This window comes from Myotis myotis, unplaced genomic scaffold (assembly GCF_014108235.1).
Source record: "Myotis myotis isolate mMyoMyo1 unplaced genomic scaffold, mMyoMyo1.p scaffold_m19_p_20, whole genome shotgun sequence".
NCBI lineage: Eukaryota > Metazoa > Chordata > Mammalia > Chiroptera > Vespertilionidae > Myotis > Myotis myotis.
The window spans coordinates 11528168-11546006 of NW_023416325.1; positions in this window are offsets into that span (position 1 = coordinate 11528168).

A 17839-nucleotide genomic window follows, 5' to 3' on the forward strand; every position below is an offset into this window, starting at 1 on the left:
ACGTTCTATCCACTGGCTAGGGCCATTGTAGCATTATTTACAATAGCCAAGATTTGGAAGCAGCCCAAGTGTTCATCAGTAAGATGAATGGATAAATAAGCTGTGGTACATTTACACAATGGAATACTACTGGGCCATATAAAAAAGAAGGAAATTTTACCTTTTGGGACAGCATGGATAGACCTGGAAAGCATTATGCTAAGTGAAATAAGCCTGAAATTATCTGCAATTTCAGATTACCTGAAAAGTCAGAAAAAGACAAGTAACATATGATTTCACTCATATGTGGAATCTAATGAACAAAATAAACTAACAAATGAAATAGAAACACACTCATAGATACAGAGAACAGACTAACAGCTGTCAGAGGGCAGGGGGTCAGGGGGCTAGGTAGAAAAGGTGAAGGGATTAAGCACACACCAAAAAAAACATATAAACAAACAAAACTCATAGATAGGCAACGATATGGTGATCACCAGTGGGAAAGGGGGGTGAGGGGAAGTTGAAGAGGGTACAAGGGGGTAAATGGTGATGGAAGATTTGACTTGGAGTGGTGAACACACACAATACAATATACAGATGACGTATTATAGAATTGTACACCTGAAAACTACATAATTTATTAATCAATGTCACCCCAATAAAATCAATTAAAAAATAAATCCCTTGGGGACTTTCACCAATGAGAATGCTAACCAAGAGCTCAGTGTTAATTGCGAATTTCTTTTCTCTTTTTTTAAAATATATTTTTATTAATTTCAGAGAGAAAGGAAGAGGAAGAGAGAGATAAAAACATCAGTGATGAGAGAGAATCACTGATTGGCTGCCTCCTGCACACCACCGATGATCGAGCCTGCAACTGGGGTATGTGCCCTGACCAGGAACTGAACCGTGTCCTGGTTCATAGGTCAATGCTCAACCACTGAGCAACACCAGCTGGGTCCAACTTCTTTTCTCTTTGAAGTCTTATGAGGTGAGATTTCAATTCCTTGCCTTATTGTGATTGGATGGTATTATTACACATCCATAAATTGTTTTCACCCTTTCTCTAAGAATGTATGTGAGATTAGTGTTCTTGTTGGGTATAAGGACAACCATCTATCTGGACATATGTGTGTGGGAGAGACTATATCTGTGTATGGGAAAGGTTATATATTTGAAAGCTTATGTGATTTTTCAGTATGTGACAGGAAAAATGACCCCAATAAAATGTAAATGTTTTCATTTTTTTAAACATTGGGGTCAGAGTTGGTGACAGGTACATATAAAACTAAGCAAATTTTTAGAGCATCAATATTAACTAAAGAAATAAAACACATAAGAAATGTAATTATAGAATATAACATGGCTTACCCACAGACAATATTTCCATAGTCATCATAATACTGTAAGTACTGGATAGCAATTCCACCAAAATTATATACTAACTAAATTAGGAGGCTCAGACATTAAACTATCATCTTCCAGAGGAAGAAATCAATAATGATGTCAAAGTTGGGGTGAGGTTTAATCAAACAGTAGAAGCATAACGCTATCTAGAAAATACAGACTAAATATTATAAGAGAAATTTAATTTTGAAAAAGTAATGAAGTCCTGAGCTAGAAGAGTGGCTGGTGGGGTTGAAAATAAGAAGATGGATTGATTGGAGTGATGTCACAGAAGCAAGACCTGGGGACCAAGGTGGCGAGCAAGGGACAGTGAAGCAGAAAACAAACAGAAAATGAAAAAAATTATCCCATGGTTTTAAGCCTGCGTTAGAATATGGTCGTGCTTGGAGGGAAAGCAAAGTTTGAGAAAGTGAGCTGCTAGTGAGAAGATAAAGATCGCCTTTATGCAGTGGGGTCCCTTTGGACCCACCCCCTTTGGCTTCTAAAGCTCAAGTACTGTATTCTGACGGCAGATCTCTGGCAGACAAGCTTAGAAGATCTTAAATGTGTAAGATTGTGTCACCAACAGGGTCTTAAAAATCACTTCAATTAATTCCCCCAACTGTCAACTAATCAAATCAAAGCTGAGAAATTACAATCCCCCAGAGGAAACAGTTTCAACCAAGGGACGGTCAGCAGTGTTAAGAGCTTTAGAGGAAGTAAAGAATTGAAGAGCAAAAAAAGGCCATTGGATGTGGCAGTTAGGTAGTCACTGAGAAGATAAGTGCCCTGGAGTGGAGGGGAAAGCAGGGTTAAAAATGATGTGGGGTGGACAGGTACAGAGTGGAGGGGGGTCAATGGGGAGAATAAGGCGGATGGGTTCAGAGTACAGGGGGCTAATGGGGGAATAGGGAGACATCTGTAATACTTTAAACAATAAAGGTAAATTAAAAATAAGTAAATAAATGAAAATTATGTAGGGCTAAGGCAGTTGAGTCTATCCGCAGTGCCTAGCATATAGTAAGCACTCCACAAACTTTAGTTGTTGTTGTTAGTTCTTTTTCAGAGAAACATGAGATTAAATGAAGGGGGGGAAAGGTTAGTAGTTTAGTGAGAATAACTAAGTACTTAAGGTGTTTAAAAAACAGTGGAGACTGTGTTTAGATAAAAGTGAGGTCTCAACGAAGACAAAGACTGAAGGAGCAGAGAGGAATGGCGGCTGACAGAGGTGAGGACTGGAGCACTGTGGGGGGCTTTCATAAAAGAACGATGCAATGATCAGTTCTGAAAAAGAGGACAATTCCGGGCTAAAGGGGAAGAGAAAGGATGGGGGCCTATCCAGATGAAATTGCGTGGGAAGAAAGGGATATTCAAAATATCTAAATCAGATGATCTCTTTCTAAAGAAAATGGGAGGGAACCATCAACTGAACGTGTGTGTCTGAAGGTGAGGTCCTTAGTGTGAGGAAGACAGAAAAGCTTGCTGGGCTGGCATGGCTCAGTGGTTGAGCTTCGACCTATGAACCAGAAGATCACAGTTCGATTCCCGGTCGGGGCACATGACCAGGTTGCAGGCTCAGTCCACAGTGTAGGATGTGCCAGAGGCAGCTGATCAATGATTCTCTCTCAATAATGATGTTTCTCTCTCTCTCTCTCCCTCTCCTTCCTCTCTGAAATCAATAAAAATAAAAAATAAATTTAAAAAAGACAGAAAAGCTTTAGAACAGTGGTTCTCCACCAGGGCGATTTTGCCCACCACTCTGCCTCCAGGAGACCTTTGGCAATGTCTGGAGAAGGGGAAGAAGTTGCTACAGGCCTCTAGTGGCATCTTGTGGAGGTCAGGGATGCTGCTAACCACTCTATAATCCATAGGACAGCTTCCCACAACAAAGAATTATGCTGTCCAAAATGTTCATTGTGACAAGGCTAAGAAACCATGCTTTAGAACAACACTGAGGAAATTTCATGAAAAAAAAACTCAGCAAAGGATGGGTAGGAGAGTGCTCAGCAGTTGCACAGGCCTACCCAAGCTTAAATAGCAGAAATTTGTAGTAAATCCAATTGGTATGTTTTTTTTTAAGTTTTATTGTTACATTAAGCAGAGAGGGCTCATACAAATAGAATGTCTCATTTTGAAGGGCTTCACAAACATCTGTCATGAATCATTTACTAAAGGTGTAAATATCTAACATCTATTTCTTTAAACAAATCTGTTAGATAGGTAACTTATCTCTGGTTTTCCAGATGAGGAAACAAAAACAGAGAGGTAACTAACTTGCTCAGTCGCACAGCTAGTTCAGGGCAGAGAAAGAAGTTAAAGCCAGGCAGTTTGACACGAGTGCCTGCATTCTCATCAGATGCCATGCTACCTTTGTAACCTCTACAATTGCTTCCATTGCTCATTTTGACACTCTTCCAATGACCTTCCAATTCTGGAATGGGATGTCCTTGCAATGGCATTTATTTGAACAGTTCTGCACTATACATATCTCCTCCCCTTAATATGCAGAATCCAGTATTGATTTTAACAACCCAAATCTTTGATGCTAAGGGCTAGGATGTTGGTTAAGTTTTCCTTGGACAGAAATCAAATATCTGATATATGATCTCTGAGATAACTACTTTTTAAATTTTAACTTCTTGATTTGAGAGAGAGAGAGAGAGAGACTCGTTGTTCCCTATTTATGCATTCATTGGTTGCTTCGATCAGAGATCGAACCCTCAACCTTGGCATAGTGGGATGACACTCTAACCAACTGAGCTACCCGGCCAGGACCTGAGATAACTACTTTTAATGAGATCAGTAACCTTACCCCTTAGAAATTCTGCAAATGACCAGTCTATTTTATGAACCAACATGTAGCCATGCCCCTTTTTCTGAGATGACAGAGTGATTTAATGCCTCTGAGCATTATTCATTCTACCTGCGGAGGCCTTTTTGACTAACGATCCCTGATTGTATGCTCTGCTCAGCTAGGTTTGGAATTACTAACCTCCTAGGGTCGTGTTCATCGGGACTTTGCAGAAGCACAGCTAAGGTTCCACCTTGTATGTGCATAATTCAGAAGAACTCAGGGAAACCTAACGGCTGACCTATGATGGATGCTGTTATGAAAAATGCTCAAGAAACAGATGGGAACCAGACACTTTAAAGCATCATTAATCCATCCTCAGAGCCTGTTTGACTTTTGACCCAGTTCTGGCTCATGACAACAAGAGGACTGTAGCAGGTGGAGGTAAGGCTGCTGCAATGGGACATGGAGAAGCAAATAGCTCACCTGAAGGATACTGAGTTGGGAAGCAGCTGGGAGGGGCCAGAGCACCAGGATTCCTGGCAGAGAAAGACTGCACCCCTCCTCTGACTCCATCATTCCTCTTCCCAGCCTATGTCAGCTCTGCCTGGAGGGTCAAGGAGGTCACAGAAGACACCAGGGCTCCCATCTGCCAGCCCCCTCCTTTCTCTCCAGTTCTTCTCATAGCTCCTTTATTTGGCTCTTATGTCCCCTGCTCCCCCAGTGGCCTAATACTATACAACAGGGGTCCTCAAACTTTTTAAACAGGGGGCCAGTTCACTGTCCCTCAGACCGTTGGAGGGCCGGACTATAGTTTTAAAAAAACACAACTATGAACAAATTCCTATGCACACTGCACATATCTTATTTTGAAGTGAAAAAACAAAACGGGAACAAATACAATATTTGTATTTGCATGTGGCCCGCGGGCCATAGTTTGAGGACCCCTGCTATACAACATCCCAGCTGCCCTAGTCAGCATTCAATTCGCATCCGTCAAGCCACATGCTTTCCTTGTATACTCTCTCCCAGAAAGTCTTTCTTGATTACATGCTGACAGATGAGGAAGCCAGGACCAGGACAAGAGAATGTTTTTATTTCTGTTTTAATTACTAAGTTCTTTAGGGCAGCGGTCGCCAACCTTTCAGACCTCACAGACCACCAGTGGTCCACAGACCACAAGTTGACGACCGCTGCTCCAAAGGTTTCCTTAAACCAGCGGTCACCAACCTTTCAGACCTCAAGGACCACCGGTTGGCGACTGCTGCTTTAGGGTTTCCACCCCTGATCTTGATTTTGGTTCTTGCTTAAGTACTCAATTGATAGAGCATATTCTTTAGGTCACTTTCATATTTTCCCAACCATTCATATCTGATGACTCCCACTACTTATAGCTAAGATAAAATCATCAAGGCTTAAAGCACTAGGAACTTCAGTTGACCCACATTGTATAACAAAAACTTGAAACTCTGAGACTACAGCATGACGGGGGGTTACACATTTCATTCAGGGCAAGTGATTCCAGTTCATTTGGTCTCATATCCATCCCTTCCCGTTAGAAAAACCCTGCTTTTATGTAACTTAAATGTATATGCTATTGTGTTGTCCATTCCAGGAGAAATCCAGATTTTCATCATAGTACCTCTCTGGTGAGTCCCTTTGAAAGAGTCACCATCGCAACCTTCTCATGCTGTAGTTAGAGGATCTGGGGGAGGAAGTAAAATTCATCTGATCTGACAGATGAGGAAACTGACGTCAAGGAGGACAAGGGGCTTCATCAGAGTCATGTAACTGAGAGAAAAGCCAAGAGTAGAGCCCAGATGCTCTGATCCCCAGACCACTGTCCCTCCTACCGCTACACCTAGAGGGCTTGCCCTTTCCTAAGCCTCCTGCTGATCTGTCAAGTGTCATTTCCTGATGTCTTTTTCTTTCTCTAATCCAGCGGTCAACAACCGGTGGTCCACGGGCCACTGGTGGTCCGTGAGGTCTGAAAGGTTGGCGACCGCTGCTCTAATCTACCCCCTCCAGTATCTGCAGTAGTGAAGTTAGTATTAGGTGGTCTACTTTGTCTTTGATTCTAACTCCCTGTTAAGAGGTCCCTCTCTTAACCAAGAGGCCTGCTTTCCTCAGCATCTCGTGTTGGCTGATTTTTGAAAAGGATATAGTTGTGCATGTCTGAAGCTGCTTGCATCTTGATTTCCTGCCAGGATGCTCAAAACCCGTTTCTACCCGGAGGTGAAACAAAATGATACAGTAGGCCCCTCTGGGGTGGAAGACAGAGTCCCCAGGGTGCCACTGCACTCTCTCTTTAAATTATTTGGACTTTGAAACAAGTGATCTGTCTAGCCCAGGGGTGGGCAAACTTTTTGACTTGAGGGCCACAATGGGTTCTTAAAATGGACCAGAGGGCCGGAACAAAAGCATGGATGGAGTGTTTGTGTGAACTAATATAAATCCAAAGTAAACATCATTACATAAAAGGGCACAGTCTTTTTTTTTTTAGTTTTATTCATTTCAAACGGGCCGAATCCGGCCTGCGGGCTGTAGTTTGCCCACAGCTGGTCTAGACACTTAGACCAATTGAGTGATGAGAAAGAGAATGCCTGCTGCTCTCTTTCCTTCTATGAGTGCCCTAAGGAAAAGCAAACGATGTAAGTGTGCATGGAGCCCACCCTTCCAGTGACCCAGAGAAGAGGTGTCATCTGCCAGGTCAGCCTCTCACCTAGCTATGCCACAAGGCCTCTTGGAACCTTCTAATCCAAACAGGACCTTAGAGCAGAGAATGCATGCAGTGGGTGCTCAATAAACATTTGTTGAATAAATGAAAAGGAAGTTTTAAAGCCCAGAATATCTCTTCAGTATGTAGGTTACCCTCCCTCTGAGTAGACAGAGGCTAAAAGAGACAGAAGAGAAATTAAAATGAGTTTGGCACGGAGACAGAGCAGAGCTGTGTATGAACAGGAGATAGAAATCGTGTTCTCTCTGAGCGCCCCAGATTCCCACGTGCAATGACTCAGGAGATAACACTGACAGATGGAAGAGAATGAAACCTTATTTCCAAGACCACCAAAGCAGGGAGTGTTCCATCTCCGTGAGCCAAAGAGCATCTAGGCCTATTTCTGACCAAAAGAATGAGATAAAAGTTCCTCCTCAGGAAACCCACATTTATGCAGATCTGGAGAACTTGCTGTTTCGCAGCGTTAGCTAAACAATGCTAGTTTGATTAGCAAATATTAGAATTGGGAGAAACAAGCATCGATGCAAGTAAAGGAATATTCTGCTGATTTAAAGACAAGTGAATCGCTAAATATTTTTATTAGCAGCAAATTTGCTGCTTGCTGGAACTAATTTCACGCCCTGTAGATATGGTGCTTAAGTTGGAAATGGCGTTAAATTGCTCTCTCCTTGAGGCGGGTAAGGCCTCTCTGGTGGCAACAACTACTAGACAACACAGACAAGGGAGCTCCTCTAAGACAGGCAGCTTTGAAGCCAATCATACGGCAGTCTGGAGGAAGTTCCACCCTATATATCCCCTCCTGCTTCCAAAGAAATATTTGTCTAAAAATCCAAGCCCTTTAAAAATAGAGTTGACTAGAAAGGACCGTTTCTCCTAAGGTCCTTGAGTTTCTCCATTCAATCTTTACTCTAAATTCACATTACTCCATAGTCAGTAATCCAATTTGTCAATCAATTTTAACATAGTTTCTTGTGTGTTGGTCCTGTCTTTTCAACTACCCCATTCAGCTCCTAGAAAGGAGAAGTGAACAAACAGGTACGACCTGCAGGTCAAGGAGCTAGAAGAGAAGAACTGAGGCAAAGATAGTAGCACAAAGGATGAAACCAGGTTAGAACAAGGCTGAACAGAAAATGCAGAGATCATGGCAGATGGGGGAACGTGAATGCAGGTGAGCAAACCATAGTGGAGGCCAGGCTAGCTCTGAGGGTAGGAACTGCTATGGCTTAGATACCAGAGACAGAGAACACATTAAATAGTAAAGGTCAGAGCACGCTGTGGACGAACAAATAGACCAACAGAATGCAGAACAAATGCATATAGACAAAAAAGGCAAGAGTCTAAAAGGCCAAAGCAGCAGCCAGGAACTACATAGAAGCTGAAGAAGGTACAAAACACACAAATACACATACACAAATGGATTGAGGTGCTCATCAAACAGATGCTTAATGGTGAGTTAATACTAGAACCACAATGGATTCACTAAGAGTAAGTCTGCCAAGCTGAACTCATTTCCTTGTCAATAGAGTCATGTAAGCTGATATGTCAGACCATACTACTTATTCTCTTGTTTCATTACTTCTGACTTGACTAAACTCTTTACCTACAGGATAAAGCCTTAACTCCTCACCATGGCACTGGAGACTGAGAGGGCAAGGGCTACACCCTCCATCTTACCCCGGATCCTCCATATTTGGGCAGCAGCCATTAGCCATGTGCTCGGCAAGGAGCTTCTTCCCAGAAGCCCAAGCCTCTGCTCTTTAAACTAACCAATGACAATCAAGGGAAGTGCGCGCCATAGACACAACCACATCCTGTGTAACGAGACCCCGACTTGCACCTGGACAATCGGCAGGGCCCACAGTCCTCTCTCCTCCCCTTACTCCAACCTCCCTATAAAACCCCTCTTCCCACAGGGCTAGCTCTCCCTCTGCCGCTTGCCGCTGCGTCGGCGTGTGTGGCTGACGGGGAGCTCAAGCTAGCTTGAATAAAGACTCTCTGCTTTTGCATCGGACTTGGCGCTCCCTGGTGGTCTTTTGGGGATCCTGAAATCTGGGCTTAACACAGACCTTCTGCACCCTGTTTTATTTCATTTCTTTCTTTTTTTTTTTTTTTAAAATACATTTTATTGATTTTTTTACGGAGAGGAAGGGAGAGAGACAGAGAGTTGGAAACATCTACAGAGAGTTAGAAACATCGATGGGAGAGAAACATCGATCAGCCGCCTCCTGCACATCTCCTACTGGGGATGTGCCCGCAGCCCAGGTACATGCCCCCGACCGGAATCGAACCTGGGACCCCTCAGTCCGCAGGCCGACGCTCTATCCACTGAGCCAAACCGGTTTCGGCGTTTTATTTCATTTCTTGCCATTCATTTCCCTGAACCTGGCACTCCACCCACAAGAGAATATTTGCTGTCCCTGAACCTTCTGAAGACATTCACTACCCCGTGGCTGGCTTGTCACATTTCCTCACTCTGGAATATCTTCCCACCTCCAATCTCCACTCATCTCCAAATCCTCGATGTCTTTCAAGGCCAGTTAAGATGTTCCTTCTTTCGTGAAGCCCTCCTTTCTCCTTTCCACATGAAGAAGTAATCTCCCCTTGCTCTGTATTATTGTATACTTTGTTTATACTGTTAATGCACAGTATGATACAATGCATACTATCTATTACCTATTATGTTTTATACTGAAAAAGATATACAACTCTAATACAGATCAGAGGTAACACATATTTAATTATAGACATACTGATTTGTAGCTGGTGTATGTAGACCTGTCACCTCCGCTAAATTGAAAGTTCTTTAAGACAAGAATGATATCTTGATTATTTTCATGTCCTCAACGCCTAACACAGAACCTAGAAGATAGGAGGTCAACAATAAACATTTATTGATTTGAATGGGAAGAAATGCCAAGTACAATGTATCTTCAAAGTTACTCATGAATAATGTAAAATGGGTCATGAGGTGGAACTCAAGCTGTGTGAACACACACCCAGACTGGAAGTAGACCTCCAGTATTACCAAGTTCTGCCCTAGAAAACATTTTTATTAGTGACTTGGATTAAAACATACAACAGATGTTTATCAAGTGTGCAAGGAGAGCCACTCGTGTCACAGAAAAAAGAACCAAGACTTTAAAAATGAATCTAATAGGTTGAAATCTAGTAGTCTGGAAAACTAACAAGGTCAAGTTTAAAGAATATGAAGTCCTATATTTAAACTTCTAAAACAAACTGGACATACAGAGTATAGTGGAGATTCTGTTTGGCAATAAGCAGTGTGCAGAAGAGTTAGAAGCTTCAGTTCATCAAAAGCTTTAAAAGCAAATAGTGGGATGTGGCCAGTAACAAACTAAGGAGACTAGAGTTCCTGATGGTTATAGAGTGTCCAGCTCAAATCAGCAGTAATGGCATCGCTGTACTCCATGTCTTTTGAGCTTATTTGAAGTATTATGAGCAATTCTAGTGCCAGATTCTGAAAGATGCTTTAATAAACCACAATGCGGACAGCTGTGACAGCGGTGGTAACAAGCCTAGAAACAATGAAGTAAACAAAGAACGAGTGAACTCCAGGTGCTTAACTTGGGAAACTGAAAACTAATGGGAGGTTGCACTGGTATCTTCAAATATTTTTAAAGTGGTCTTTCCTGTGTTGCTACAAATGGCAAAGCCAGACACAGTGAGTAGGAATTATGAGGAGGCAGAGTTTGGCTCAATATAAGAAAGATTTTGTAAAATTTACAGTCACCCAACAATGAAGTGGGCAGCTTTGGGAGGTTGAGAACACCCCAACCCTGAACATAATTTATGCAAAAGCTAGATAACCAGATAAATATAAGAGATTTATGGACTAGAATATTTTTATATATACAAGTTATAAATACCTTCCCTTGTTAAATCTTTCAGTGGATCATCAGAACCTGAAAGATACTGTCTCATGTCCTTCTCACATGATGCCAGTCTCATGACACTATCCCAATGCCCCCTGGCTGCTTCTGCTGCCCTTCCCCCTTCTCACGCTCCCAGCCCCAGCCCACAGCACACCAGACACTCTGAACTCCCCGCCTATCACCTATGCTCTTCTCTCTCACAGCCCGAGAAGCCTGCATGTGCTATTCCTTGAGCCTGGAATCCCTCTCCTCCTTACTCTCTGGGGCTCATTTCCAGTCACTCATAAAGACCCTATTCAAGTGTCACCTTGGAAACCTTCCCTGACCCCTCTATTTCCTCTCCTGTGCTTAGGAAACCCCCCAGACTTACCTCTCATGTGGCCTTTATCACACAGGGTGTTATTCTTGTTTGTCGCAAACAGTACCGTGTGGACAATTGGAAGAAAGGGGCTGTAGCTCCTGCGTTTCTAGAACACTGCTCAGTGAACGGTAGATATTTAGTGTTTGAAGTGAACTGCCTCGGGCCCTTTTTCCTTAGGTCAAAGCATGATCAAGGGGCCAGGCAGATCTAGCTTACTCAGTGCGCATTCATCTCCAGAAACAGAGGCTTCGGGGAAATGACTCATTCGGGAATGGCCACCCTTCTCAACTGCGGACCACCCACCGGAGCAGCTCCACACTGTGCTTCCTTTCTCTTCAAGGAATCTGGCTTCATTGCTGTCATTCCTCCAGCACCCGTCCTTCATCACTTCTTCCTTTCTCCTTCTTGTCCCCTACTATGCCCTTCCTGACTCCCCCGTCTCAACCAGGGGAATATGCTGGCAAAGCAATCAAAGAAGCAATTCCATTTATTATCATTTATGTATTAGATTAACTAACGTCACATCTACTACCCTCAGGGCCTCTGACTTGGTGTAGCAAACTCACTCATTAGCACTTTCTATTCGGGATAGTTTGGATGGTACTCCTAAGATAAGCAAAACCGGTTCAGAGGCAGAAATTCCGGGAACTGAAATCTTCAAGGCTTCTTCCCCTCCCTGTGGACAGTGGTCTTCAGTGATCAAACATGGAATATTTGTGAGCTGTACTCTCAAGCTGGGCCATCCCCAGGTATCTGTGCACTGCTGAGAGAAGTATATTCCTAGCCCTGATTTAGCTCTGAATCTCTTTCCTGAGGATTTGGTCTTTGAATCCCAGAACCAATGTGGAGTGGAAGGCTCATTTCTCCGCATCTGTGGGGTGGCTGAGGGTTCTCTATTCTTTGTAAACAGCATCCTCTCCTGGAGAGTGCCAAGGGTGGTGACATAGTGGACTTTCAGGCAGCACCAATCTCTAAAAAGAACCTTTCAATTTCAGCAGCTGGGAGCTCAAATCAGAGTTGTATCCATCGTTTAAAACCCTTATGTGTGGGTCTGGCCATCTCTTTCCACTCAGGGCTCAATGATCAAGACGACACTACCCAAGCCTCCGCTTGACTCTGCTCTGAAATACCCTGAGAGAACAGACTGAACGTGCTCATTGGTGTGACCCCAGATGAATGAATGGAGGCATTTTTCAGCTGCTTCTTGGACACAGTGAACTTGACATCTTGTAAGGAAGCATGGGGCTCAGGCCTGTCATAGGCTGTAGCGATGCCTCCAGACATCTGCTAATCCAGAAGCCCCATGGTTCTCCTAATACTCTCTCACTCCCCATAAAACATCATGAGTTTCCTCCCCCATCTACCAAATGTTCCTGCAAAGGCTCCAGCTGAGTTTGCCATATATATCCTCCCAGCAGCTGCCTGGTGCCTGCCTCTAGGGCTGCAGTCCTCTCCTGCTCCGCAGAGGAGAGGAAATCGGAACTCGCAGAACCCTTCTCCTGCAAGAGCTTCGTATTGGCCAGCTGCAAACCCAGCGCTGGGCAGGGCCAGTGCTAACAGATTCTCTGCTGTTTGATGCCTCCTATCCTCCTTCCAACTGTAGGCGAACAAAGGGATCTAAAGTCCACTGTGTCACCACCCGTGGCACCCTCCAGGGGAAGACGCTGTTTACAAAGAACAGAGAACCCTCACCCACCTCACAGATGCAGAGAAACGAGCCTTCCGCTTCACATACTGGGAAGCAATCACCTAAGCTAGTTAGTGTTACGAGAATCGAGAATCGAGCCCCATTCTGACCTGAGACCGCATTACCTGGTATCTGGCACGCTCCTTCTGGTTTTGCTTTTTGGCAGGCAAGTCAGATAATGTCACTCCTCTGTGCAAAACTCCTCAGGTGGCTTCCATGTCACTCAGAAGAAAGCTACAGCCCTACAAGGCTCCTGCAGGCTCCCTCCCCACTCCAGCGGCACTGGCCTCCTTGCGGCTCTTGGAATTCACCTACATCCCTCTCAGGGCCTTCATGCTCACTTGGCCCTCGGCTCTTCACTCTCTCACTTCAGGTCACTGCTAAGATGTCGCCTATTCAGAGAGAGCCTCCTTCCTCAGTTGTATAAAATAATACCTCACCCTGCATGCCACTTCATCCATCGTTATTCCAGAACCCCACATTTCTTCTTCATAGCACTTGAAAGCAGCAGATTTTTTTTACCAGCAGATCATTTATTTGTTGACTTTCTGGCTCCTTCCACTGGAATGTAAGTTCCATGAGAGCAGGGCTGTTTTGTTCATTCTTTATCCCCACTTTCCAGGCACACAGGAATACTCAGTACAAATATTTGTCAAACGGATAAACAAATGATGAATGCATGACCTATTCTCAAGCTTCCATAAATGGTACATGACTACAGGCCCCGAGCAAATAAGGAGGTGGTGCTTGGCAAAGAGTGAAGCCCCCTGTCCTCTGTTATGCTGTTCAGAAAGAGGGTTAAACGTTGAGCCTAAGACTCACACAAACCAACTATTCCCTCCCCTCCCCATTTACCAGGACTCCAGCGTTTCAAATGACGATGCGCATAATCAGAATTCCACCCGTCTGTCTGCCAGGCCTTTTCTAGTCTTCAGTTTAAAAAACAGATCTTAGAACTCCTTCCCAGCATGAAAGACCTTTCTAGCTATCAAACAGGCCAAATGAACCCAATTTTCTGGTGACTGAGCACCCTAAAACATTTCATTTGGTACTTGCTAATGTTAAGGTAGACCAAGTTCTTCCTTGTTTGGGCAAAAACAGCCTTTTCAGAGAATACACAAAATACCTGACTCCTACTTGTTGAGCCAACTGGTTACATTTTCCCTGAAGGACACTTTGATTTGTAAGAACTGGCAAATAATTTAGAAATCAAAGCATGTTACTTGTCTTGTCCATTTCTGAGCCCCACCAAAGAGAGAATTCATCCTCCTTCTCTAAACCAGGGAGGCAGCGGCTTTCACAAGACACAATGCTGCAATAATGCTGAAGGGAGCTGTCCAGGTTTGCTTTCCATTCTATTGTCTTATTCTGTCTGCTCCCTCGTCTCCCAGAATCCAGGCTTAATAATTTACAGCGGAAAGACATTTAATAAATAAACGGCCAGATTGGAGCTGTCAGCACCACACAATGGAGCTGTTTGCATCAGCACCCGCTCTCCCAGCTTGCTTCAGCTAAAACAATCCCGTTTGCTATTTTCATAAAATTAGTTCCTCTGCAGTTTCTATTAATCAGAACGTTCTCTGGTGACAATTATGCTGGGATTTCATCACCATCTGACTTCAACCGCTTTGTGAATCTGATGAATTTTTATCACCTTTATGAGTGGCAGAGAAGGTAAAAAAAAACCAAAAAACTAAAACTTAGGTGGGCTGATGTGAGTGGGCGAAGAGCTCTTCCCCCATATCAGCTGAGGTCTTACCGTAGAATCCAGATCAGTCTCCCACACCACACCTCTGAGCAGCAGTCTCGCCCAAACACATCTTTTATATATCTATCGTTCCAAATCTTCTTGAGGTCATGGCCTCTTAAATATCTTAGGAAAGCTATGAATACCCTCCCCAGAAAAACCCACATATGGGTATGTACACTAAACTCCCCAGTGGGTTTGTGGACACTCCCTCTCCCCTCTCCACACACATGGACTCCAGAGTGAAATCTGCATCCTATGCCTTTCTAACCATCCTCACTTCCCTTAAGAACCTTAAACCGGAACAGAAAATCAGCCACCTCTGAATTCCTTTGCTGAAGGAGACAGATTTGGTAAACGAGAGAAGGTGAATAAAAGTAAGAAAGTTTTTCATGATGGCCACACACCTTTTGAGAAATGAGAAAAATGGAAAATAGAAGACAACTCATATTGGCTGAAATCATGAAAGTCCAAGTATCCATCACTTGGTTGCCATGCAGTGTATTCATCTGGATGAGGCATCAGGTCAAAATCAGGACAATGTTTGATGACTCTCTTTGCTTCCAGACCTATCTCACCCCAAGGAAGACACACCATATATGAAAGAAGCCTTGAGTCAACAGAACCAGGGGTCTACTACTACTGACAATGTGATTTTAGGCAAGAATGTGAGATTTTTATCAATCACACTGATATTGTCTCTATCGATGTGAGATTTTTAAAAAATTAACCCTGCGTGATTTCCAAAGTCTGTTTCAGTTCCAACATTCCATGGGGTCTGATTCACTAGCAAACTCTACGATAGCAAGGATCAGAACTTTTTCTTAAAGACCCAATAATAAGTATTGTAGTCATATGTGCCCTACAGTCTCTTTACAACCCGCTCCACTCTGCTGTTGTAAAGTGAAAGCGGCCATAGACAATATGCTAATGAACAAGCACGCTGGTGCTTCAGAAAAACTTGACTTATGGACACCGAGATTTGAATTTCATGTAATTTCATAGTTTTCTTTTTCCCCCACCATTTAAATATGTAAAAATCATTCTTGGCTTGTAGGGCATACCTAAAATAGATGGCAGGCCAGATTGGGCCCGCACACCATAGTTTGCTGACCCCTGTTCTATAGCATAAGGTGAATATTATAGTCTAGAAAATCATGGTGGTAATTCTGGGTGACCTGGAAAATCAGTAACTACTGACAATATGACTGGGGGCGGGAGGGAGAGAGGATTTCTGTTTACTCAGTTTCCCAATTTAGCAGAATAATGGCAGCTTTTGAGTCTCAGCTAAATACCAACAATTACTAAGTTTTAGGAACATTTTCAGAATGTACCTGCAGAAATGCGAAAATAATCACATAAGAAAATGTATACCAAAAATTCAGGGCTCTCTGTCAGAAAAAGTTATGACAACCATAAAATGAACAAGAAAACTTTATCTTCTCTGCAATCATTTCTTGTACTCCATTACCCCAATAACCTCATTGTTTTAAAATATATTTCTTTATTGATTTCAGAGAGGAAGGGAGAGGGAGAGAGATAGAAACATCAATGATGAGAGAGAATCATTGATCAGCTGCCTCCTGCACGCCCCCTACTGGGGATCGAGCCTGCAACCCAGGCATGTGCCCTTGGCCGAAATCGAACCTGGGACCCTTCAGTCCACAGGCTGACGCTCTATCCACTGAGCCAAGCAGGCTAGGGCAATAACCTCATTTTTGTTACCCTACCTCTCTAACAGACAGCACAACGACTTTACACATTTGAGAGAGAGGAAATTAGATAGTGGTGTTTATAGTTATCATTGCTTGGATTTTTTTATTTGTTTAAGAGAAAATTGTAATTAAACAAATGTACACCTATATGGCACCTATGTGCACTGAACAGGTAGTACACTGTGAGGGATACATATATGGCAGGGATGTGGAGCAATGTGGAGAGGCACCGGGTAACACAGCGTACAGGAAACAATTCTTTAAAAGAGAAAGACTGGAGCCCTAACCGGTTTGGCTCAGTGGACAGAGCATCGGCCTGCGGACTCAAGAGTCCCAGGTTCAATTCCGGTCAAGGACATGTACCTTGGTTGCGGGCACATCCTCAGTGGGGAGTGTGCAGGAGGCAGCTGATCCATGTTTCTAATTGATGTTTCTAACTCTCTATCCTTCTCCCTTCCTCTGTAAAAAATCAATAAAAAATATATTTTAAAAAAAAGAGAAAGACTGGATAGTCAAATAATAAATTTTCTTTAGAGTGAACTTTAATTAAGAGATGGCAAAAGATGGAGTGGTATGGTGACAGCACTTCTTTCAATTTAAATGAGAGGGTAGGATAGCATTATCTAATCAGAAAACTAACACCTCTTCCTGGTTAAGGAGTGAGTTAAAGGTGGGGTTTGAGGGGAGGATACCTTCTTATAGTAGAGAAAACCCAAAATGTTACATCTAGTCAGGAAGTTGTAAGAAGTTTGGCGTGCCTCCTCACTCATGCCCTATTTTTTTAATTATTATTTTATTTTTTATTGATTTCTGAGAGGGAGAGGGAGAGAAAGAAAGAAACATCGATCATGAGAGAGAATCATTGATTGGCTGCCTCCTGCATGTCCCCCACCAGGATCGAGCCTGAAACCTGAGCATATGCCCTGACGGGGAATCGAACCGTGACCACCTGGTTCATAGGTCGATGCTCAACCACTGAGCCATACCGGCTGGGCTCATGCCCTATTCTTAATTTATAATTTAACATAAGTCAGTTTGATCATTAGAAATTATTAACTATCCCACACTCTAATGTTGAACACTTTCCCCAAAAACATTAAGGGCTCAGAACTGGTCCTGACCGGTTGGTCCACACAATGTTATTTTCTATTATCTGTCTCCACTCTGGCTTGGACCAGTTTCCACATTTTTTTCCCAAATACTCAGTGCTCATTCTTGTCTCGGCCTCTTGCTCAAACCACTTTCTCTCCCTGGGTTCCCTTCCACCCCCGTCCCACCCAAATGCCAGGGCACAGCATTAGTTCTACCTATGCCATGAAGAGCCACATTAACTCTGACCAAAACAATATTTCACCCAAATAACACAAGTGAAGAAGTGCTCTGAAAACTACTAAATGCTCTGTAAAGCATTATGAAGCCTTATTATTATTTGGAGCCATTAACTATAAGTCTGGCCCATTGTTATATCTTGCTTCAAAGCATCTTCCAGTTGCTTCATTAGCAAACCACGATCTATTAAGGCAGGAGTCACATGGTCTTT